Source organism: Rhamphochromis sp. 'chilingali', assembly GCF_963969265.1.
Source record: "Rhamphochromis sp. 'chilingali' genome assembly, chromosome: 12".
NCBI classification, from domain to species: domain Eukaryota; kingdom Metazoa; phylum Chordata; class Actinopteri; order Cichliformes; family Cichlidae; genus Rhamphochromis; species Rhamphochromis sp. 'chilingali'.
In genome coordinates this window covers 6,650,051-6,675,560 of record NC_137939.1, presented here as the reverse complement: position 1 = coordinate 6,675,560, position 25,510 = coordinate 6,650,051, and the positions used below count along the sequence as shown (strand labels likewise).

The following is a 25,510-nucleotide window of genomic DNA, read 5'->3' as shown; positions in this document are numbered from 1 at the left end:
TTCTCAGAAAATCCCAAATTGAAGCTGAGGAAAGTCTCCCAGCAACCTTATGAACTGTTTAATTAGCAATGAAAACGCCAAGTCACCAGAAACACATCACTACATCAGAACCTAAAAATATTGTTGCTTTTTTACAACATAAAATAATTGCAACATATTTTTTTATATATTCGTCTCACATTTTATTTTTGTACTATTTAAAGATAGTGATGCAACTAATATTAATTTTTTAAAAAGAGCATAAGTCATATCAATAAAATACACTAAATGAGAAGAAGACGAGAGACAAGATATAATAAGAGCTACTTTATATCTTAATATATCTTGCTGCATATCTAGTCAAGATATATCTAGTTATATCCTATTCTCTTTTTTTTTTCATCTTTGTTGCCAATCACCATTATTTTTTATGTTACTAGCGGAGCTACAGTATTACTCACTACAACTCATCACAGTCCTCTGTCTTATTAGAATTTGCCTTTGAATGTGATGTACTGAGCATTTATCATTGCATTAAATGCCTGAATAAAAATTACTACATAAAAGAATTTATTTTGTATTTTGTATGAAAAACAGACAGAATTTGCCTTGTATTTCCTCATAACAAAAATCCTCCCCAAACTCATCACAGGCAGCACAGGCTCTCCAAACCTTGTCAGATCAGAGGCTCTTTTCTGGTCCACTGTCTCACTTCACTTTAAAATACCTGACAAATACCCATCTCTGTTTCACACTTTTGCTTTTATCTGCTGACTGTGGATCATTTCGCTCACACTAAGTCCTCTCCCCCCAAAGTATCCTTACTCCTGCCTCCAGCTTTCCCCTCATTCCTGATCTCCCTCAGTGCTTTTCATTATGCTAACTTATGCTGCCTCATGTCCGATCTGCTGCCGTGACCCGGAAATCTCATCCCCTCCGCTATCATGAAGGATCTTCCAATCCCTTAGTCACGCATGGAGGAGTGAGGAGAGAGGGGGCTTCTGGAGTAGGTAAAACCAAGCAAACAAAGGTGTATCCTATGCACTGTGATGGATAAATATAACGCATCCACACATGACCCTTGTCTACATGCACTTAACACAGTTTATTCTAGTAGCTCTAGTAGTTTTAAAGTGTCACGCATAAGGATAAATGGGAGCAGTATGTCACAACTAACTGACATCATTCAAGAATGACATTACAGAGGGAAGATATCATTCATCGGAAGCTTTTGCTCCTGCGTCTGCATTTTTTTCCCTCTCATCTCTCTCTCGCGTCCTCGCTGGGAGGAGTTGAGACGTGAGGAACAGTGAAGAAAGAGCATAGAAACATTAGCCTAATGAAAGGCACCCTTCATCTGTCTTTCCAACCTTTTTTTTTTGCACATTCCTGCCCTCATCCACTTTCTCCTTATGCTCCCTGAATGCTCCCTCTCATTTCTGCCATCATCTCAATCGAACTCTATAAACGACTCATTAAAATGTGCGATAAAATAATGAGGAAAATATACTTTGATTCAACTTGGGATGGGGCCATGCACTAGCCTTCCCTCCCCTTCTTCCATAACACAAGCACGAACAAGCGCAGGTATCACAGGGCAATATTAAAGTGATGACAACTCACATCCAGGCGAGAGAAAGAAACTCAAGATCAGAAATACTGGCCATCTGATGAATTCCGTACTGTGTGAGCCATTTGTTCAGTGTTCATAGTTACCTGCTCCTTGTGGTGTGCACGAACGCTGAATTTGTGAACCCCGGAGAATCTTTTATGCCCCGAAACTGTTGCTACTGACAACCACATCTGTATTCAACATAGTGTTATTAACTGTCCTTAATCGCTGAACTGATTGCAGCATTTGAAGAAACTATGCACATTGTTACATAAAAAGCCACTAAACTGAGGCAAAGTTGAGCCGAATGCTGATTTAGCATTAGTTTCCACAATGCAGTTTTTAAATCCACATCACTCAAATTAAGTGGTTTAGATTATCATCATGTCTAAAATTGAAATTACATCTCATACATTTTATTTTCACCATCACAATTAAATAAACAGTTAGTTTGAATTCTATTTTCTCTTTTACAACCAGCTGTGATATTGCAGCTGGAATTATTTTCACCTTTATAATCGCATCGTAGCTGTGACAGACACAGACACAAAACTCATGTGTAGCTTGTGTGATCAACATGAAGTGATGATGGATGAGTAATGGGTATGTATGTGATCATTTATTAATGTAAAAACTACTCACTACTTATGGTCCTGAAAGTCAGCCTGTTGTCAGATACGGAGGCTGCTGTGATCCTATTGCATGACGGGCTCACAAGGTTTTAATATGCAACAGTTTTTGATTTAATGAAGTATATTCCAAGGTCCACTTTGTAAAAGCAACCTGGTGCTGATGTCCTTAGATGCTCTGTTTTAACAGCTTGGTGAATGTTTTTTAGACTGCGATGAAAATGCTGTGTAGTCTTAGAAAAACAAGCCAGTGTGATGTGGCAGAAAGATTTGATGCCATATTAAAGACGCTGACTCCTGTGCAGTGGCTCTGAAAGTTCATGCACATTACATGGATATTAGTTATTTAGAAATTCTGTTAATGCAAATCGTAGCTTCGCTTATTGTTAATTTAAGTGAGTTAATGCTTTTCTAAAACTGTTATTTTAGTGTACTGGGTATATAGCTTATCATTATTGTACTATATGTACTATATACTCAATCCTTAAAGGTGAGACGTCACAGACAGACTAGTTAAGTTACCATCTCCACAAATTGCCTTAGTGAGGTATCAGCTCATAATCCAAAACAGAAAGAATAAAAGAAGCCAAACATTTAAAGCAAACCAACAAACAATAATAAAAAAAACCCCACATGCTGGTAACTGTATTAACTCTCACTTTTGCTAGTTGTTCAAATCACCACGCTGCACATAGCCAATTCAAAATGCCTCAATGTTAAAAGATTTTTATGAACGAAACGATGCAGAGGTGAATTTGACTCAATATTTTTCTCCCTGAAAATATGTAGTAAAAATGTGATATCATGTCAGAAAGGGAGACTCAAATAGCTGCCAAAAACTCCAGCCCATGTGTCTGCTCCTGCTTTAGCTCCAGGGCCACATTTCGCTCAAGTGACACACACACACACTGGCACAGGACCGTGTCAGTGTATAGCAGTGATTTAACCGCTGTTATACACAGCGCCATCCTTTGGCAGTGCAGCTGTGGAAGCAGTCTGGTGAGACTTCTTTATCAGGTTTTCTTCACTTGATTTGAAACAAACATGCATAGAGATGCACAAAGAGAGACAAAATCTACAAGTAAAATCTACGGCCTAACAGCTACAAACCCCCAAAAGGCGTGGCTCACAATGAAAAATGACCATGTGAAGTTTGGGTAAATGCATCTTTGCTTTGAGTGATGCATTTTGTCAATATTCACATTGCTGGATTGCACTTGTGAATTGGATTTTTTTCTTGCCAATTAAAGCTGTTGAAGGCAACACAAGAGTGTGCTCACTGATGGATTATTGTGCCTGAGCATGTGTGTGTGCCTGAGCGTGTGTGTGTGTGTGTGTGTGTGTGTGTGTGTGTGTGTGTGTGTGTGTGTGTGTGTGTGTGCACGTGCATGCACTGATGTGTCTGGCACATGTGTAGTGTGATAAATGTGCAACAGCATTGCCCGGAAGCAGTTACAAATGTTCCTAATTGCAAGACAACGTGCCAAAACTGACAAGTAATGGATGAAAACCAAGTAAGATAGAACAAGAGGTGTGTGTGTGTGTGTGTGTGTGTGTGTGTGTGTGTGTGTGTGTGTGTGTGTGTGTGTGTGTGTGTGTGTGTGTTTTCTTTATGTTTTTGCCCTATATTTTGATTCCAGTAGTATTACCTTACTGAATGTGTATTTTAAGGTGTTATTTCAAACTAGTCTGCTCACCTGAGAACTGCTGTGCAACAGAGTGATGATCTGTGTTTATACTGCATGTGGTTTCCTTTGGTGATGAGCGACTGGCTTAATGAGTGGGACACAAACAGTAAAAACACCTTAAACTACCCATGCTTCTGTTCATCTGATAGCTGAATGAAACCGAGGTGTCTGTGGCAGCTTAACAGACTAAAAAAGTATGGAACATTTCTTTCTCAGATGCCTCGCTGTGCTGTCATAAAACAGAATCAATGACATGCCACAGAGATCTCTCTGTTACCTTCTGTCCCAATGTGTGTCTGTTTATTGGTAAATAGTAAAAGAAGAAGAAGAAGAAAAGTCATTTACCTGACTTGGAATCATGCTGAATGGATAAAATCAATTAAACAATTTCACACAGCATAAATCACAGTAGACCAATTGAAATGTTTAAAATGATTAACTTAACTTTCTTCTTTTATGTATATATTTTTTAAATAAATGACAAATATTTAGTTATTGGGGTTATTGTTTTAGTGCTTGGTTGTCAACAGTTTATGGTGGCAAGTCCTTGAAAAAATAATAAAAATTAAAAGTTGATCCAGTGTTGAAATAATGGTGCACGATGTAAACTGGCTGTGGTAAGAGTAAACCTTTGTGCTGGCGCCACAGTTTACTCTACTCATGTTTTTGTAAATGATGCGCAACATACACAGCATTAAGCTTATGGCCAAGTAGACACTGAAAAGTCCGTTTGTAGGAAATAATACGTTCTCTCAGACGGTCTATTAGCTCATATCTACCTTTGTTCCAACTTCTCTCTGACAATTCCTGATAAATAATCATAATTCTTCATTCCTTTGAACCTGCTTAGACTCCTGCAGCTATAATATCATTATTATTCATATAAATAATATTTAAAAAAACAGGTTTAAGTTTGTTTCTTTCTTTATTTTATATAATGAGGTTAAAGTGATATATGCTGTAAAATTCTAGCACTAAAACGCTCTGCACTACACAGACATGGCACAGCTCAAATCCAATCCAAATCTATTTGGAACTGTTAGCTAAAAGATCTACCTTGGGTACATAGATAGAACCTGTGCCGAGATGCACATCAAATTGGTCACAGAAGGAAAGAAGCACACTCCACCCCCAGAGAGAGCAAGCAGCGCAGATACAACAAATCAAACAGGTTGCCAATGTTCCACGGAGCCCACAGAGCATGACAGCGCCCAGTGCTACACTACTTATTCAATATCTCTCTCCGCAAAACAAATTGCTAGAAAAGCAGCGCTTACCCCCACTTCAAGGCCAACCAAGTGTCGGACATAAAACTTTGGTGGGATGTTACACATTAAGCTAAATCTTTCACAACTCAGCGGCTTCAGTCATCAACTGGGGAAAATTCTGCATCATGAATACTAAATGATGATCCTGAGTTGTGGCGGACATGAGATATGGATAATGGAACAAACTGCTCTGCTCAGTCTTTCGCCAGCTAGGCAATACATTTTTCATACAGCTTGTGTGTAAAAACAGTGCAGCCTACACGTTATCGCAGTCAAAGCTCTATAGCAGAATTTCGTTGGTCTTTTGAAGGCAAGCTAAACAGTACGTGCTAACAAACATGTTTTTTTTAATTAAAAAATACTTATGTGATTTGAAGAATATCTAAGCATTTGCTCATTTGTTAAGTTGGTTAAAGTAACATACTACCCAGCTGCAACATTTAAATGAAAAGGGAAAAAAGAGCAACACCGACAGATACAGGAACATGTCTCTGACCTCGCTCAAATGCCAGATTTTATGCAGTGAGATGAAATGCCCTTGAAAAAGAGTGAAATTGCCAGCAGGCCCACACGGGAGTAGAAGAGAGCGGATGACGGGGATCTGGGTACCATGTTTAGGAAATGTGGGTGGGAAAGGTTCCTCCTCCATCAACAGCTACAACTTAGGTGGTATTCAACAAGCCACTTAACCTCCCGCCGCTCCAGTAGAGGTTCAACAACTGCAGCTAGTTGAGGAAACGCTGGACAACTCCCAGGCACAAAGTAGCAGTGGGTATGTGAGTGGGGAAAGCAGGAAAGCACAAGAGTGCTTATCATATTTACCCAGGTAAAAGAAAAAGACATCAAAACAGGCATACCATGAAAAATAGAGTCACACCTGCCATATTTATAATTTATTTTTTGGATTATCTTAATTGATTCTATTATTTTTCTTAGCATTTTTATCTTATCTTCTTTAAATTCATTTTACATAGATTCACTGAGTGCTGCTCGTGCGCCAAATATTCAGTTTTGCCAGAAAAGGATAAATCCTCAAATTCCATTAACTCCCCCCAAATACACAGACTCAGAAGGTCAGTGTGTCTCATAGGTCATCTCTCACTAGCCATGCTATAAATGATTATGTGTGTGGACTGACTTGATGTGAAAACCATTAAAAAGACCATTAGGAATGATTTGGCCCATGGATATGGAAACTGTCCGGTTGGATTTAAACAGTCAGTAACTCGGCTGCCTCATTGAGGGCTTCTAGCTCGCTTTAATATACACGCAAATAATGACCCGAAAGCCTCTTTAAGTTTGGCCATAACCTTGCGGCATCTCCAGATGCTTGCGTGACAGCTATTAGGTTTTATAAAGCCTTTTCATCACTCCACCAAAGCACTCAACAGCAGCACTGGGGTAGAAAACCATTCAGGTGTGTTTCAGAGATTTATCGATCTGCTAATGAGGAAAAAGTGAGTGGTGAGGTCGCTCTGTGAAAATCTCTGTGGGGGGTAGTGGGCTAGGACGAGCAACAGTCAGCACAAATCAGCATCTAAGCTTAAGCAGCGTTCTGAGCTATGGTGGATGCAGCGTGCCTACCCCTTTTGCTAAAATGTTATATTTTCTGCATCTGCTGACATATCTGTATTTTGAGCTACATGACTAAAAATAATTGCTGCTCGGAGAATAAGTAAAGACATATTTTAATTTTTTCAGTAACTAGAAATAAATGCCGGCTGTTTATATACATCATGGATATCAAGGTGTCTATTTGTCCAATATAATGCATGTGTGAGAAAGAATGGTTTCCTTCACACGGATTCTTGTCTTCCACCTAGAAAACGCAGTTTAAGGAAAAGAGAGAGGGAGAGAGAAAGTTGCTAACTTTTTCAGCTTTCAGGGAAAAGGCGAGGTTGTCTAGGTCAGTGCAGGTCGGTGGCTAACAAGCTCCTAAGAGACATATTGGTTGGGGGTTGGCGCTGAAGTGGTCACATTAGTCAATGTGCCATGAGAGAACAGAGTGGAAAACTCAGTGGCTGTAAAACTTTTCCTTTCAGCAGGACGAATGTACAACAAGACTGGGCATTAACCCTAAACTCTGGAACATCTAGTGTCCCCATATAACCCTTAAACATTGCCCTGTGCTAAGAATGACACAGTATAAATACCCAGAGGGAGAAATATATGCAAAATATACCGAACTCTATTATACATGTACCGTTTATGTAATAGCTGAAATTGGCTGTACAGCTCAGCGGTCTCATTTTTAAAAGAGTGCGTAGGATCCGTATTAAATCACAGGTGAACAGAAGAGCCAAAAATAGCACGCCTCTACCACAAAGGGAGCATTGCACGGCCCTTTCTAAATGACACTCTACCTCTCAATGTGTACATGTGGAGAAGCTTTGAAGCCAATCTCCTAACCATAAACGCTCAATACAAAGCACCTAAAGGATGTTGGTGCATAGAAATGAGGCTGCTGATCAAGGACACGTCCAATCATGCGGTCCTCTTCTACTGACAATGCAGCAGCTATCCTGCAGCATTACGCACGAGTGGCACCGTGGTATTTATATGATCCGTAACTTTCCCAAAGGATCGTGATAAACTGATAACCCTCAGATACCATTTAGAAACGAAATACTGCTGAATGCATTTATTTATTTATTTATTTTTTATAATAAATTGGGTCTAGATTATTATGAGCACATATAGAAAGATAATAATTCTGGCAGAGCATCAAGACTGTAAATTCACGTGATCAATACGTGCTGGTGGTGAAACTGTTACAGTAAATGTAGATTTCACATACAGAATCTAAATCTAAGTTAACATTTATCTTGTTTTTATGCAAAAAAATACAAGATAAATGTTAAAAGAATTGCTCTGTTCTGCAGCTGAATGCCTGAATAGTTGATTATAAATATGATTATGATTTTAACATGAGGTCAAAACCATTTGCTTAATATTGGGGAAAAGCTAGATACTTTCCTGAATCTTGGCACCTTCAACATCATAGCATCATCTTGCACTTCAGCAGCTGAGCTGACCCTTAGCCTCCTAAGACCCGAACTCTTCCACGGCATGCATTTTTAATTTCTCTTTGATATTTGGGCATATTGGTGCCCGATGAATGTAAAAACAAAGAATTACCAGATTTTTTTTTTTTACCTCATTTTTGTTTTTAAGAAAAATAAGAGCCACATCTGATATTCGCTTAAAAATTTTGATAGAACAGTAGCAGTATAATGTCCTTGTAAGTGGATATCAGGCCCTTGCAGAGCAAAATTGAGTATTTTGGTCTAAATACCCCAAAATGTGATGTCCACATATGTGAATGCCAGGTCCTAGGAGGTTAATGTTGGCAGCATACAGAGCAGCCATCTCTTCTGTGCTCCCAGGTTTAGGAATGCAATGGATAGACGGTGAGCGGAATTTACTTTGAGATTTAATTTGGCTTATAACTATAGAGTCATGACTCACTGGCACAAATAATGTGAGGTGAAATGAAATGTGTGAGTTGGGCAGTTGTGATCCCTAGAATTTATGTTTACACTCTGGCTTCAATTCACTACCTCGCCATCTATGGCACTGGTTTCCTTTGTCTCAAAAATGTTCCTACGCCTCTTTCACGCTTCTTTTTGTGCATTCGACACATTTAGAAATGAGATCTCATGCCCTTTAAGTATATCAAAATTACTAGAGGACATTCTCAACCTAATCCTGCACGCTTCTTATTCACACATCCGCTAACAGTCATTCATGTCAAATTTTACAAAGCAAATGCTTTCCTCTGACAGTGACATCACCAATTTAAAAGAGTTTGTGAAGGCTAAAAGTCTAAACAACCAAAAGGGTTTACCACATGATTGCAGTACAAACACTTCTATTTGTTACTACAAAAACTGAGTACATGGAGTCGTGAACTGAAATGGGGCAGGGTGTAAATCATTTTATTTATTATTAACATTCAGTGGATTTAAGACAGGCTGATATGTCTATTTTTTTAAATATTGATGTTCAGTTTTAATTAATATGCAATAAAGTTCCTGTTAGCCAGAAACTGTAAATGTCTTTTTCAAATTTACTGAAAAATTCTGCTTTTCTTTGAACATTGACATGACTATTATTGGCTCACATTGAGATGATATGATTTACACCCTTTATTGGATGCAGTACAATCTCAAAACTGTAGGAGGAGCAAACTAAAAAAGCTACTAAAGCTACATGTCATAAAAAAAAATGCTGCTGTCGTGGTAAAAAAGATGCAAATTTGAACTCAAAATTAAAATCTTGTGACAATTTCTATTTCACAAATATAGCAGAGTGAGTAGGAGAAAATGAAGAAACCCTTTCGGGGAAGTTTGTTGTTTCTGTAAAATTATGTGGCCACAAGCTGACAGTTAATATTGGAAATTATATTGAGCAGACAGACAATCACAGGTTACAATTTAATTCTAAGTAACAATAGAGCACACGCAAACACCAAGACCATACCTCCAAGCCAGGCTCCAAGTTACTAACAATGCTCAGAAATTTACTCGTGGTGCAACATGTCTTGTTCCACAGCAGCTGGGAACATCGTAACGGTAGTGACTAATGAACGTGTACCACATGCTGGTGTATGGAACATGCTTACACTTGTGTTCGCAAACACGGTGTCACTGAAATCTAGCATTTTTAATTTGGCTTTTCATGCATCTCAATGTCTGTAACAACTATTCCACAGCACATCTGAACTGCACACACTGAAATCCAAACACAATGTAACTATATTGCTCCAGGTGCACATTTTGTGCCTTATGGCATTGGTGAGTCTCTGTATAGTCTGAGTCTCCGTATAAGCAGTATAAGATTATTAAATTGCTTCATACAGTAACATTTTAACCATTCCGTATCATCAGGGGGCTCAGAAAGAGGGCGGGGTGGTACAAATTAAAGTCATTCTGTAATATTAACCATAACACAGTTGTTTGGGTAATGATCATGTTAACTGCTACAATAATATTTTCACCCTTTTGTTGTGATGGCAGATGTAATATATTCATAATTAAAAGCAAATTAAGTGGTTTTGTTAATCCTTGAAGGATAATTATGCTCTCTATTGTCCTAATGTAATAAATGACACAAAGCTAACTTCCAGTCGTAGCCTTGATACAAATTTCACATTGTCTTATGAGTTGAGGATTAATCAATTTTTTTTTTAATTATTAATCCTTTATTTATCCAGGTAAAAAATCTCATTGAGATTAAAAATCGCATTTCCAAGAGAGACCTGGCATCAGGTAATGAGAGGTGTCTTTTACAAATGACCACAGTTAGATTCATGCCTGCACAGGGATGAAGTGTACATCTACCCTCACATCTAAGTCAAAACTTGAAGAAGAATTTTTTTCCCCTTTCTTCTTCTAAACATAACTTCAGGCAATAACGTCCTTAACTTACACGAATTCATGTCTGGTTTCCCACTGACAAAACAATATCAAAAAATTAGCTTAATTGCTTTCAGCGGGAGACTGTTCCAGCATTTCCTGTCGTAATCCTTCGTATTCTACGTTTTTTCCGTTTCCCGTTTAGAGATAGCCAATGAGAAGCTTCCAGTAGTCGACTATGAGAGCAAGCTTGGTGATGTAAGCTGTCACAGCAATGTGTTACTAGGCAAAGAAGTGGAGGGAGTTTCTAAGTGCTGCGGTTACTGGGTGTTGACATTTCTGTCTGCCTGCCACCGACAAGATGGGCTGTTCTGAGTAAACACTGCCAACAACAGCAGAAGATTGATATGCAGGGGCTGCTGCTCTTTGAACCTTGGCACAGTCTGGCTTTTGACCCTGCCAAGTTGCTCTATTTCTCCATATGTCTCCATGCTATTCTGCAACTATTATTGTCAAGCTAGTGTCTTACCTTGTCAATTATTTGGCAGGGCACAGCTGATAACTGACATAGAAGCAGCTTCACAGAAAGAAAAAAATCTCAGCTGTCTGCAGATATTATGTGACATATTCTGCAACTTGTGACACAGAACTCAGTATACGGGGAAGACCAGAATGAGAGATCCCCACCACTGAAACAATCTGTTGAAAATCAAAGAAATGAAGAGTTGAAAGTGACCAAAACGTAATTAATTTACAACATTACACATCTTGTTCTTTGACTCAGTAAGGCCCCAATCACACAGGCCTAGAGACAGGTTCCTGACCATCTGGCAACCACCGGACATTTGGGTGAAAAATGAATATTTTCTGATGAGTTTCTGGATGTTGCTGGCAGCCTGTCTAATGCCCATTTATGTAAGCCAAGATACCAGTCAGTATCATTACCCTGGTATTCACAGGTCTGTAGGGAAAAGTGGATATTCTGCAGCTTGTTGGCAAATTATTGCTGAAGGTTGCTTTCTGTTGCTAGAATGAAACTGGTCAGAGTGCAGTGTTGCACTGAAAAGCTCCTTGCAGTTTCTTTGAAATTAACAGGTCATTGTGGTCACCTGTAGGTTGTTTGGAAGATGTTGACTTGTCCTTAAAGAGTTTGTTGTATCAAAGCAATCTGAATGGAACCAAAGCAACACAGGGGCATTTTTGATCCAGCACCCTCTTTGCAAATGATTTCACCCAGAAATAGCCAATAAATTCCAATAAACACTCATCAAAGTACACATTTTTTTCCTCTAACAACCACCTGGAGGTTGCCAGGTAGTCACTGACCATTCTCTAGGCCTATGTGTCTGGGGCCTAAAATAAACTGTCATGACAATGTCAAAATTTGTGCAGGTTAGAGCAGGTTATCCCCCCCCTGTGTTTTACTGTATTATCCTTGCCCCAGTAAATATCTTCCTCGCTGCTCCCGAGTTTCACCTCCAATCCGCAATGCTGTCACCATGATGCATTGGTTATTAGTCAGCAGTGTCTGATGTTTTGATTACTTTGAAACAAAAATGAGATCTGTGGCGTTCTAAACTATACGTCCAATTAATTTACAGTTATAATTCACTCAAGTTCGACAATCTGCACATCTCAGGGATTATTAAAATAAAAAGGAGCCACTTGAGAGGTACGGGAAACATTTGCAAATCACATATTTTTATTTAGGATGTTATATCATCTTATGTCACCTTGTCTTTCTGAGTTACTGAGTGTAGTTTAATGAGTGAAATGGTTATTCATATCCATTAAAATGTAATCTAAGACACAATGAAATCTAAAAAGGTGCATACGTCTAACTACAATGACTCAACTGGAAAACTTTGCACATTTTATTGTGGCTGGAATATGTCTGTATTAAAGATGTTTGCAGGACGTAGGGAGAACGGGAAGCATGGAAAAACAAACAGGGGAAAAAACACAAAATAAAACCAACACAACCAATAACTGCCCGAGGAGACAGAAATATGGCATCGCGGAGCTGAGTGAGCAAATCTGATCTGTGTCCTATATTTGAAATAGCGTAGTGGGGCAGTCAATCCGGCGGTCCGGTCACAGGTCACCAATGGTAGTGTCTCGGCTAAATAAAGTAGGCCCTCTTAGCTAAAAACAGTTTCTTGTAACGGATACTCAAGCAGCTCGGGTCAGTGTCATTAATACACACTATGTGGTGCAGTGTGTCTGTTTTAATAACACATTTTCACAAAGAAACAAGGCATCCCCCTCCCTACAGCCTCAAATTTCTGAGCAGGACGTGTGGTCAAGGTTACACACAGAGCACATCACCCTCTGGGTAAACCCAGGCTCTGTGGTGTGCATTTAGTAACACAAGCCTGTTCTCTACATGCAGTACACCTGTGTCCTAGTTGGTAGCCCCAAATGTGTCGAGCAAATAAGTTCGCAGTATGGAATGCAGAGGCAGTTTGCCTCAAGAGCCACAGGAGACCCCACCCCTCATCTCCCAACAGGCCATCTTTCCTCCCATTTTTTATTTATTTGCTCATTTATAATCTCTGAGCGAAAGACTGTTAACCTGTTCCAAAGGTGAATTCTTAATGTAATCTTACTTAAAGTTTGAAATTTTAAAAGCCATCTGTCTTTGAGTGCATCTTTCTTGTTGCATGTTAAGTACTGCAGTGTTTAGGCACGCCAGGATGGCAAAGGGAACCAGAAGTAATAAAACAGCTGTGTGTGTCTTTGTAAACAAGCTTAGGGCCCGACCCGGCATCATTAATCCCTCTGCTGTAGGTTTGCGGGCCCTGAGGCAAGCCTGCCCCACAAACACACTCTTTTCAGGTTTGTCGTAGTCTCCGATACGGTGCCACTTTGCCTTTCTTACCTCTCAGATCTATCACTCTTTTACTCTGTCTCTGGATGTCTCTCTGGGCTCTCCTTCACTTCAAGGATACTCATCCACCAAGTCAGCATATTGTGGCAGACAAAGGTTTCTTGTGTGAGTGTTTGTTTTCTGCCAGTTTACCTCGACAGCGGAGAAGCTGTCATTCTCTGTCCCTTCAACCTCCCCCTGCATGTTCATCTGTTTCTGTTGGCACGAGGTACCAGTGCAGGCCACCCGCCTCCCAAGCAGTCAGTCTAAGGGAAAACTGATACGCTTTCACTTTACAGTTGTGAATTAATGAAGAGCTTTGATAGCAATTCGATAGGTGATTCAGAGCAGACGTAAACCATTTTTGCCTCTTTTTTATTTTTTTTAACCGCTTCTCACCTTCATACAAAAAACGAATACCCCAAGCTTTTCATTAAAGATATCATGTTACTTTCATGCTGTACATAAATGTTTCTCATGGGAATAAATTTACACAGTTCAACATTTACATTCCACAAAGTAGTATTTTAGAGGGCATTAACTTTAACTTTTTTTCAGCACCTTGGTTATATTAATTATTACACAAAAGCAAGGAGGTAGTTCAGCCAAAATAATAATAAAAAGAAATACATACAATGATTAACTACAAATAAAACAGTTCAAAACATGCTGATTACAGCTCATTTGGGACATATAAGGTTATCCAGGTAAATCTAAAATATTCTACTTCAATTCAAAACAGCACATTTAAATAAAATAGTTCCCTCCGTGCTTGTGCTTACGACACATAAATCCTTTTTTGACATTATATCCTCTCATGTAGGACAGGCAGTGTCTAAAGGTAATGTTTATCTACTGATCAGAGGATTATTTAGCTCTGGTCTGTCAAACACCAACAAAAACAACACAAATTTAGCTCTTCCAGCTGTCCACACCTCAGATAATACACTTCTACTGTCATATTTGAAAAGCAGAAACATCTGAGACATTTCAGAATAGTAAAAGTGTTCTTTTTTTGTGTGGGTCTGTTTTTGAAAATCGGTGATCTGCACTGTCACAATCCTGCGCCACTTGATGATCCTTCTATCAACTATTTCAATAACACAAACACCAGATCAATCATCAGATGCGATCTAAGCGCCCTGACGCTGAATTAAGTGTAGCATGTGGTGAGATTTACAGACAAAATCGACTTCGAGGCTCCTGAGCTTTGTTATCTCGGTGTTTGACAGATCACTTCTTTTGTGAATGCTTAAAATGAAAACCTGGCTGAGTCTGTCAAAACGCAATCTGATGCGTTGTGTATAGACTCTAATTTTGTTCATGCCAGCTGACAACTTCTAAGAAGAGCAGGGAGAAGCAGATAGGTGGGTAGATGATTTGCTGAATAAAGCTCTGTTTCTCAGCTCAATATCCTGTATGTAGACTTTAAAGGGATAGCATGAGAGGGAATAAGGGTCTAATTCTTTAAGCCTCAAGTTCCAAAATCACAATCGAGATATCTCTTGTTGTCTCAGGCAGTAAAATCTCAAAGTTAACAAAGAATTTGTTTAATAAAAATTGCATACACAACTAATAAATGTCGACCAAAGGGCTCAATCCTGAGCATTAAGACCTCTGATTACCGCTTTTACCAAATAAAACTTTAAAAACCGTAATATTACACTTTTGATTATTGAAAGCCTTCATTCTTTTCATGCTTCTACTTTGCTTGTAATTGGGAGATTTGGTATTTGGTAGAGTTCTTTGAAGACATTCAGAGTACTGATGAGGGTAAAAGGACACTTTGCTCTGGAATAAGGACAAAAGGCTGAACATTTGTCACGTACACACAAACAAGATTAATATTCTAAAGCCATACAAGCTCAGTGAGGCTGTATTTGGCACAGTAGTGCTGTGATTTAATGCTAATGTCAGCATGCTATCATGCTTAGTAATAGGCTGATTTTTAGCCTGTGAAATATTTACTATATTCACCATCTTCATCTATAATTTTAACATGTGTAAGTGACTTTAACAGTGTTTTATTTTATTAAGTAAGTTAAGTTTTAGTAAGTAAGTAAAGTATACACATCAGGGGATTACAAACAATCAGCGACAACATTAAAATACTGCCCGGGTCCCCATTGTGCTGCCAAAACAGCTTTCAATTTTTGGGCCAGAACCTGTGGAATCCATCACCAGGATGTTATAAATGGTTACTTGGGGTTCTGTCCTGTGGGTTGCAAACAGGACCTGTGTGGATTGGGCTAGATTGGCTTGGGATCTGGGGAGTTTGGAGGCCATGTTAATGCATTTGGCTCGATGTCGAATTTCTTGAGCTATTCTCTGCAGTTTTCTCATGGTGTGGTTGTGTTCACCGTCTCACAAACAGAGCCCACTACTGTTAGGGAGAGCCTCGTGCCATAGGGCAGGGGGGTGGCAGATGCCAAAGTAAAAGACACAAGAACCCAAGGGCTTCCCACACAATGATCAATATTATTAACTTCCCTTGTAAGTGGTTTAATATTGATGACTGACAGTGTACACATCTAAAAGCTGTCAAGATATTTCACTCAGATAACAAAAGTGGAAAACTCATAAACTCAGAAAAGCAAATACGCCCAGTCTGTAGGAAAACATAAACTGAGACCATCTATACAGCGCATGTTAAATATGTTTCACTAGATATAAACATCAAGTACTCCAACATCATCTGTACCAAAGTTGGCAGAGATATTTCAGGACAAAAGAGTCTGACAAACGCCATTGTACTATAAACCCACGGCACCAGTGAGAAGCATCTATTTAACATAGTACAAACCAAATTCTTAAAAAAGCTGGGATGAAGTGTAAAATGATAATTAAAACAGGACGGAATGATTTTCAAATCTCTCAAACACGTATCTTACTGACAATAATACACAAAAAACATATCAGATGTTTAAGAAAAATATGGGCAAAGAATATAATGGATCTCATTTAGGTTAACTGGCAATATGTCAGTTGCATGACTGGGTTTAAAAAAGTGAAAGTGAAAAACTGCTCAGACAAACTGACAAAATTTGAAATTGTTTTGGGAAAAAATGGACACCATATCCTCTGGACTAGAGAGAAGAGAGGGAGCGGACAGTTCTTAAATGAAAAGGGGGAGGCTGCGCAGCTTTGAGACAGGCTGCTGCTATCAAATTCAGAGTAAGCATACTCTCTCAATCTAAACGAACACGTTAATATCCAAAGAACAGAAGACAAATATGTGCCTTTTCTTTTTTTAAACCATAACAGAGTAATTCACTCGACATTCAAAGTACTAGATTTAAGGCTGAATTGATTTTGCCGTCAAGCATCAGCAGGTAACCAGGATATCTGGAGTCAGTGAGTTTAATGCCCACCTTTGTTGTGACAGCCTGCCATTTTAGTCAATCACTTATCAGAGCGTGACTAAAGGCTAAGGCTCTGAGGTAAAGTCAAGATGGCTTAGCCAAGCGAGTGTGCCATTTTCAGGATAAGAGGCAAAGAGGAGTAGAGGTTAAAGCTCCATGTGTGACCTGGAACAATCCTGTCGTCTCCTGAGCTCCTGCCACAAATTGCAAAGTTGGGAATAAGGTCCACTTTCGGCAGTGCAGACAGAGCCACTTGGGAACAAATTGGGAGACAGAGAGAGAGTTGATAAGAAAAGGCATGACTCCAAATTGTGAGATTTTGTTGCCATGCTACAGATGAGAATATAACATGAGCTTGTTACATATACTAATGAGAATGTTGCAACGCATACAAGGGGATAAGGAAATGTAGTTCACTTATGCTGCCTACACATAAGACAAAATACATTCTTATATTTGTCTAAAAACAAGCTGAAGTGTGTAAGACACAATTACACAAACAGGAATTTTAATTAAGGGAATTCAGAAAACACGACAGCAAACGCAGAAAGAAATGCCTTGAGTTGACATTTGGAGAGGAGGAAGAAGAGAATAAAAAGCACATTTCTATTGGACAGAAATCCCTCAGGGATAGAGGTGGGGGTTGGAGAAGCAAAAGGCAGAAAAAAGTCACTCAAAAGCCTCCTTTTCTTTAAAAAGGAAGTGAAAGTGAATCTTTTCCTATCACGTACTATATGACAGGTAAGATAAAAGCTGAAGACAGTGACTTAGTACTTCTTTTAATACCTTCAGGTATTACGTTTGACCTGGCAGAGGAGAAGTGAAAGGTGAATATGCTTAACATTTTTTAAAAACAGAAAGGTATCACGGGTAAAGAAACAAATGTCAAAAGACAGGATTAGGCGGACATTATTTAAAAAATGACTTTTCCAAAGCAGGAATTTTCCTTCATCGACTTCTTGACTTTCAGAGCCTGAGGATTATACATTATTGCCCTTCTGTGAATGGAAACTGTTTTGGGGGTTTTGTCATGAAACTGTATGTTCCACAGCAAATTTACTTTAAATTTTCTGGTTATTCCAGGAACATTAAAAATTTTTTTACCGAAACCCAAACCTTTCTCTAACTACATATTCGATTTGTTGTATATCAGTGATCTGTTCTTCCCTGGCAATCAAAGAGCAATTTTCAACATTACCTTAGGAACCAAGTACGTTCAGCAAATTGCGATTGGCAACATCAACAAAGACTGCCATCGTGGATTAGATCTTCAATACTGACAGAAAGCAAAGAAGCATAAATAAAATAAAGTTACGTTGAAGCACACCATTGTTTTTCTTGTGACATTACCAATAAGTTTGATGTGTCACATGGCCCTCTTCCTATTGAAAAAACAAAAGTTGTATCCAAGATGGCCGACTTCTAAATGGCCACCATGGTCACCACCCATCTTGAGGAGTTTGCCCCCTCACATATACTAATGTGCCACAAACAGGACTTTAATATCACCAACCATTCCCATGTTATTACGGTGTATCCATATAAGTGGCCCACCCTGTAGATGCTTTTAATCATTTGCAGTATGCAGGTTTGCTTGTTAAGATTAATATGAAAAATGCAATAACAGTTACTTAGATGACCTCTGTTTGCTTCAGTTTGCTTGCTTAACTCTTTACCCATTATAGCAACATTTGATAACCTCCTCTGTACCTTTAATTATGAGTTTTGAAACCGCGATATATATGAATAAAGATTTGATTTGGCAAGGTTGAGGGTTTTTCCAACATTAGCCCGAGTAAGCTTTATAGGCCAAGATAATGTTAAATAATTTTATTCTGAATGGAGGCAGAAACTACTCAGTTTTGAAAAGAGAAACAAGCATTATCCCAGGTACACTTCCAAGGTGTAAAGAGTTAAAGGATGATAGTGGTTAACCAGCATTGTAAAGGTGGTCCAATTGCAGTCTGACACTAACTGCATATCTAAAGGGGTGCTCTTATAATCCAATACTTTTTCATTCACTTCTGCTCCTTTAGCAGCACATTACTGATCAATACCATCAAGAGCAAGCCGAGCCACAAGAGATTCATAGGCCCAGTTCGCCTGAAGAGTCTAAACAGTTGGAATTACATGTGACAACTTTAGCAGTCTGGAGAGCTCAGTGCATGTACAGCTTAGCAAACTGGACCTGTTACAAGTTTAGCTGCTTGGCTCATCCTGCAACAAATATTAATGAGTGTTATGCCTACAGAGGAGCAACAACAGGGTGTCAGTATCCAGCACGGTGTCTGAAGCTATGCATCTGTATTTATACAGTACTATACCCATTAATGACACTATAAAAAGCTGAACGTGTTTACTCTGTGAAATAAAAAATTGGTAATACTTTGTATAAAAAAAAAATTACATTATTAACTTTCTTCTTATCCTTCCACACATGGATGTGAACAGACCCTTCTTTCAGATATGCTGGGATTTCTGATCGCACTGCTGCTGTTCTCTTGCTTACTCTATTATTAGAGTTTTAACATGGGTGGGGCTCAGAGAGCTCCCACACACACACACACACACACACACACACACACACACACACACACACACACACACACACACACACACACACACACGATAAAGGATTAGGACATTTGAATTTTTTTTTCCACAATCCAATTTCAATGTCTGAATAATCTTAAGGCTCAAGAGTTCATTGCTCTTTGAGAGTGGGTACATGCGTTATTATGCTATTATAATATCATTACATCAGTAGCAAAAAATGTTTTTAAAATGACACACATTTGTACTAAAACATTAATTAATCTTTTTTTGCCCCTGGGACAGTATATTGTCAAAAACATGTTATCGTGATAAACCTGCTATTGTGAGCCATCAGTTCATTTTTTGTACTCTATAATGCATCTGTCCTATGCAAAGTAAGAATTTTTTATGTCTTCTCATGATGTGTTTGTCTGAGCAAAACAAGCTTAGTAACAACTCGTGCAATTTTATACATATATAAAATCATACACATATATGTATAAATGTCAAGTATATGGTGATAAATGGATGAAGAGATAAGGCAGCGCTAATCAAAACAGGTCAAACTGCAAAACTTTACATCATGGATCATCATCAAATGGTGAATGACAGCAAATGCTATTAGTGGTCATGTCACATTTAGATGCATGGCTTTCCTCTCTCGTGCACCTTACAGCTGTTAATTTGAGCAGTCATCTATTTCAATAAGGCAGCCAGAATCCCCTGTGGTGGGGGAGATAATGTTTGCAGACAAGACCCAGCTGCAGGCCAAATCAGAGTCATTGATTTGGCCCTCAGCTCTACGGGACAGTCGGGGTCCCAGAGGAAACAACACAAGGGCAATTGGAAGACTCAGCTGGTCTTTTGGCCTCCCGCATTAATAATCATTCCAATTAGAAAGGAAAGGTCCACATGCTCCTCTGGTCACATAATGTCCCTTTCTTTTTCACTCTTTAAATTGCAACTTGTTTTCTATTTAATAATTTCCAGCAGCAAAGCCTCAGAAGCTTAAATGGTCAAAATTTGTAATGTTCTGTGTTAATTAAAGGGAGCATGCCCTTCCAAGTTTGAATTTTAATCTGTGATTCATTACAAAGTGAAACTGTTTTGCTGACCTGCACTCTTTCAGAACTTTTACCTTATTACTTCCTTGTAATGAGATAAATTCATGAGTCTAGTTGACTCAGCGTCTAACAGATCATTTACTTTCCATCACATTTTCATATACAGTGAGAAAAATAAGATCAAACTGATGCTCATCATACAGCAAAAAGCAGTATTTTAAATTTATTTAGAAAAAGCATTGAACATTTTTATATAATCTTTGCTCTGATCCTTCTTCTATGTAGATATAGGCAAGAAAAAGTGAAGTAACCGTAAATATCTGAAATTTTTTAATAGACTTCCATGACTTTTTCTGTTTTCCATCTTTCTCTGTGATCATCTATTTAATTCTAATCATCTTTTCCTGCTCAAGATGTACTCCTTCAGCACCTCCGGTTTACTTTTGGGATTGCATCACCTTCTTCCTTCTTACCACTTTCACAAGAGACATAAACTCATTGAACTTTTAGTCTCTCAAATATCTACTAAGTTAAACCAATGTCAAAATTTGGAAAACAACTTCTACCTGTTGGCGGATCTTCAAGAATGTGGAATGTGGATGTTTATGCCTGCACCTGCAGAAGTCAAGCTTCCCCTCTGACTTCAGATGCATTTTTTTTTTTTTTGAGTAGGACTGGTCTTGAGTTGGGAGGTCTCGTCATTATCAGGTCTTTTTCATACCTCTTTTATGGTTCTTTTCTCACACTATACCACATGAAAAAGCATTTAGTTGGTTTTCATGCTTCAGAAAACCAGGGGGAAAAGCTTGTCTGATAATGTGCACCACTACATAATAGTGTGTTTATTATGTGTCTTACAGCATGCTCAGTTAGTGCATTTAATATTGGTGCAGATCCATTTGCTCTTCGCTGTCTAGTCATGTCTCAGCTCTATACAACAGTGTAATCTACATTGATATGCACACTATTGGAGTTTCTACAATTAGCCATCAAGTTAATCTCTGAATTTGTTTTGCATATATTTACCCTGAGCATCAATATTTTGAGACAATCCCAATTTTAAAGCTGTATTACTGTAGTGCAGAAATGATTACTTGAACAATCAGTTTGTCACGGTGAAATAAGTGTCAACAAGAATCCCTTTGTCACTTTTCTTGTCTTTGGAAATCAAATATTTAAATCTTTAGACTGCCGCGATAAAAAGATCTTTTAAGATTCTTTTAAAACTGTGGTGGGCATTTTACACCAATTTTATGGCATTTTGTAAATGAAGTCGATGTTTAAACAAAAAAAGAATATTTGAAGGTTCAAAACAAATTCAGAACCACTTCAGTTTTTCCACAGTTTATTGTGCAGTAGATTTTTATTTGTCCACAATTCATGAGACAAAGAGAAAGATAAAAGTTCAGTAAAAGTTCCCTAAAAATAAATAACTGATTTTTTTTATTTCCAAGTAATTGGACCATTTAAAACAGCACTCTATAGAAAGCCCTTTGGCACCAATTACAGCCTCCGATTTTTCGAGTACTTCTTTAACAGCTTTACAGTTCTGGGTTTAGCCACTTTCTGCTATTCACATTTGCATTTGTTAACTGATATCTTCATGTCTGACTTAGGACTTTGACTGAGCCTTTCAAGGACCTTCTGGGACTTCTCCTGAGTCCACTCTGACATCATCTGGACTGTATGTTTTGCCTCTTTGTCATGCTAAAAGGTGAACATTTGCCTGTCTCAGATTACATGCACTCTGGAGCGTGTGTTTTTAAAGGGCCTCCTGTTATTGGTTGCATTGATTCTACCTTCCCTGACTGGTCTAGTCTTCCCTATAGCTGAGTGCACCCCCACAGCAGGCTACAACCACAATGTTTCACCACAAGGTTGGTATTAGCCAAATAATAAGTAGTGGTTGGTGTCTGCCAGACATTTGATTCTAGTGACTTTTGGGTATCCACTCACACCTCCCAAATATAAGAAGTTCTTGCTTTGTTAAACTTCTTTTCCAAACAGCTATAGGAAGAAACCTTGTAGTTCAAAAGTTGCCAAAATTGCCAATTACCATGCCAAAATTGACTGTTTGAGAAATAGATTGCGATCAAACGAAGGAAACTAAGGAAAGCATAGAGCAGAGATTTACAGAGTTTGTGTAGTGTAGTTTCCATAGTATTCAATAGAGAAATCTCTCTCTCACACAGATGCACACAGAGCAGTGCTCACAAAGCCCAGCATATTCTCAAACACTCACCGTGCTGTCTACATCTTGTCACAGATCATACTATAGCCTTGATATGTTTAACTTTTTGATAATAAAGCTTGTTATTTCTGCAATGTTGTGTATGTGTTCCCTGGTGTATCATAAACTGCTTTTTGAAATATTTTCAAATGTATTCTATCAAAATCAAAGACTATCAGGACAACACAAGTCCCCTTGTGCGGGACAGTAGATATACATACACAATATTAATAACCATTGATTAAATTTGCAAAGCACTTCCCTCAAGTGCAATTTCTAGCTAATGTTTACAAAAAAAACCACCTGTTTTCTAAAAGGGAAACTTGAAGCCAGAAATATGAATGTGCACCTTTGATGTAAGATGTTTGTTTTTGTTAGTGGGGAATAAAAAAGCCCCAACTTCACTTCAGGCCAAGTTCACGCATTTTGTTTTGTCCTTCGAATAATCATTCCAGACTAAGAGAGATAAAATGCCTACAGCTGATCGTCTATCAGCTGTAACGCCTGATAAATACAGTGAATATGACAAACAGATGATACTGATGGTGCTTCAGAGGCAACGTAAAATAAATCTTAGACTAAATGTAAAGCTATAAATCTAGGAAACGTCCTTTTTCATGCAACATTTCAGTTTGTTTTATATCTAAAATTAAATTTGGTCTTATGGCACTACTTCTCCAGCTAACACTTACAGAAAAACTCCACACAATCAAAACAACCACCAAGTCCAAAATGAATCAATGTCGTGGAAAACACTATCAAATTAAACAAACTGTTTACACTCCACTTTGGAGACAAGCTGTAAAAAAAAAGGCCTATTCAGGAATATTTGGCTTCATTACCATCTTGCCACCTCGTATCCTGCATGTGGCAGCGATTCATGTGAAGCATCTTTTGACAGCTTGTGCATAAAATCCAAGAACTTGGCTTTTTGCTAAGTGTTATGAAAAAGCAGCCGCTTTTCAGCACTGAACATATTTTAGTGGAAGCTACCACGGGGAGCCAAAAAAGAACGAGGACTGACAGCACCATTGGTACATCCCAAGTGAATGGCATCACTAATGCTTGGCTGGCGCATTAGTAGTCGGGTATTGATGCATGTGAATGGGGAGAGTAAGGGGACAGGGAGGTGGGGGTGCTGCTGTCCTAATGTGATTCAAACAACCTTTTTATAAAAAGGGCTTGTCCCTATGCCAAGGGAAGCGGGTGGCATAAAGTAGTTGGTGATTACCTTAAACAAATGACTGTCTCATTAGACCCCCAGAGTGTCGTGTGCGTAGATGCAAACAGATACGCATACACACACACACACACACACACACACACTCCCCTGTCCTATGAGTTTGCTCTTCCTTACACAAAAACAAACACACATATATGTTTTTGTAAAACAATTTTTATAGAGCTCCATGGTTGATCGTAGCCTTACGATCAAAACTAGATGCAAAACCCAAACGTAAACCAAACCCTGACCCAAAAAATCCAGTGTTTAAACTTGTGGAGTTGGACCCCACGAGTGTGCTCTTGGATCCTGGACCCCCACAAATACAGTGAAACAAGTACACACACACACAATCAGACATTTACACTGACATAAGCATTAGGTTGGCTTTGTACACAGAAAGGGCAGTGCACAAAGGCAATACACAGGAGGGTACAAGCCTCCAATAGACTAATTAACATCTCCCAATTACACCAGCCAACATTCTATGGTGCTCCAGTTAGCTTTGGATGATACCACACAACACAACAGAATGTGTCACCATGAACGTTTATGTCCAAACAACATCTGAGCTGCTCCCCAAAAGCCAAGCTAATGACTGCAATTAGTGTCAATAGACTCCAAGCTCGGGCCTCAGCTGGCCTAAAGATGAACAGACACTGCACGCTGCTGCCGCGCAGCTCAGTGTATGAACATTCGGAAGAAAAGATTTTACTTAAGAGAAAGAGAATAGATTGATATCTCATTTCCTTAATTACTTTGATCTGTCTCAAATCGTCTAACCCATGTTGCTTCAGATAAATTAGGCCCGGCATAATCACAGCTAAGCACTCAGAGGTGTACCGCAAGGCAAAAACAGTGCCAAGTCAAGCAAGAGTACGATTAGCTATTATTTACTAATGATTTTATTTAAAATGTCAGCAATTGTAAGACGTTAAAACTAAGAGTCCCTGTATCATCTAATGTTTATATAGATAAAATTAAATGTATGATTTAACCCAACATATGGAAACAAAATGAAACCAGGAAAAGTACTGATTTGCTTTGTTGTCCTGGTGTGGGTAGACCAATTTGGTGCTTTGATCATGTAAATGCGATGGCTATTTCTGTACTCTGAGTGCAGTGTATTAGCCATTAAATTGTAGGTGACTTCAAGCTTTTAAACATAAGCCTCTGGGAGGCTGCATTAACTGCTGGGAGGATACCCAAAAAAATCATTGTGAACATCACTGATCTTACTCAGGAAGAAATGAGGTGATTGAAGAGGGTAGTCTTTGCTCACTGGGATATTGGTCTCAGCACGAGCACTAAAGCATCTGCCACCTGACCATTAGTTAAATAATGCATGGAGATTGTGCGACGCCCATCACACCGGGTCTCATGCTCGTTACTGCTGCTGAGTGAGGTCAAAACTCAAGCCAGCAAATGCACCAGAGCTCGAGAGGAGCAAGTATTGGGAAATGTAATCTTTGAAGCCTCAGCTGAGCTAGCCCGACGAAGCCGTTTTCTGGCAGAGCAACAGAAGGAAGGCTCAGGCACTGGAGCTAAATTTCAAACGACTCACATTATAGGGCAAAAGGGAAAGAAAAACTTTTACCTTGTTGGTTTGAAGCTTGGCAGTGCTGTAAAAAAGCTTAATTTGTCTTCTTTTTTTGGACTGAACAGCTTTAGAACAAATTTAAATCATGCTGATTG

General features: G+C 38.8%; 1 protein-coding gene across 7 annotated transcripts in view; it reads right to left on the bottom strand.

Annotated features, from left to right (window-relative positions):
- Positions 1–25,510, bottom strand: part of kazna (kazrin, periplakin interacting protein a) — a 194,222-nt gene that overhangs the window by 77,243 nt on the left and 91,469 nt on the right. The gene's annotated exons all lie outside the window — the stretch shown is intronic.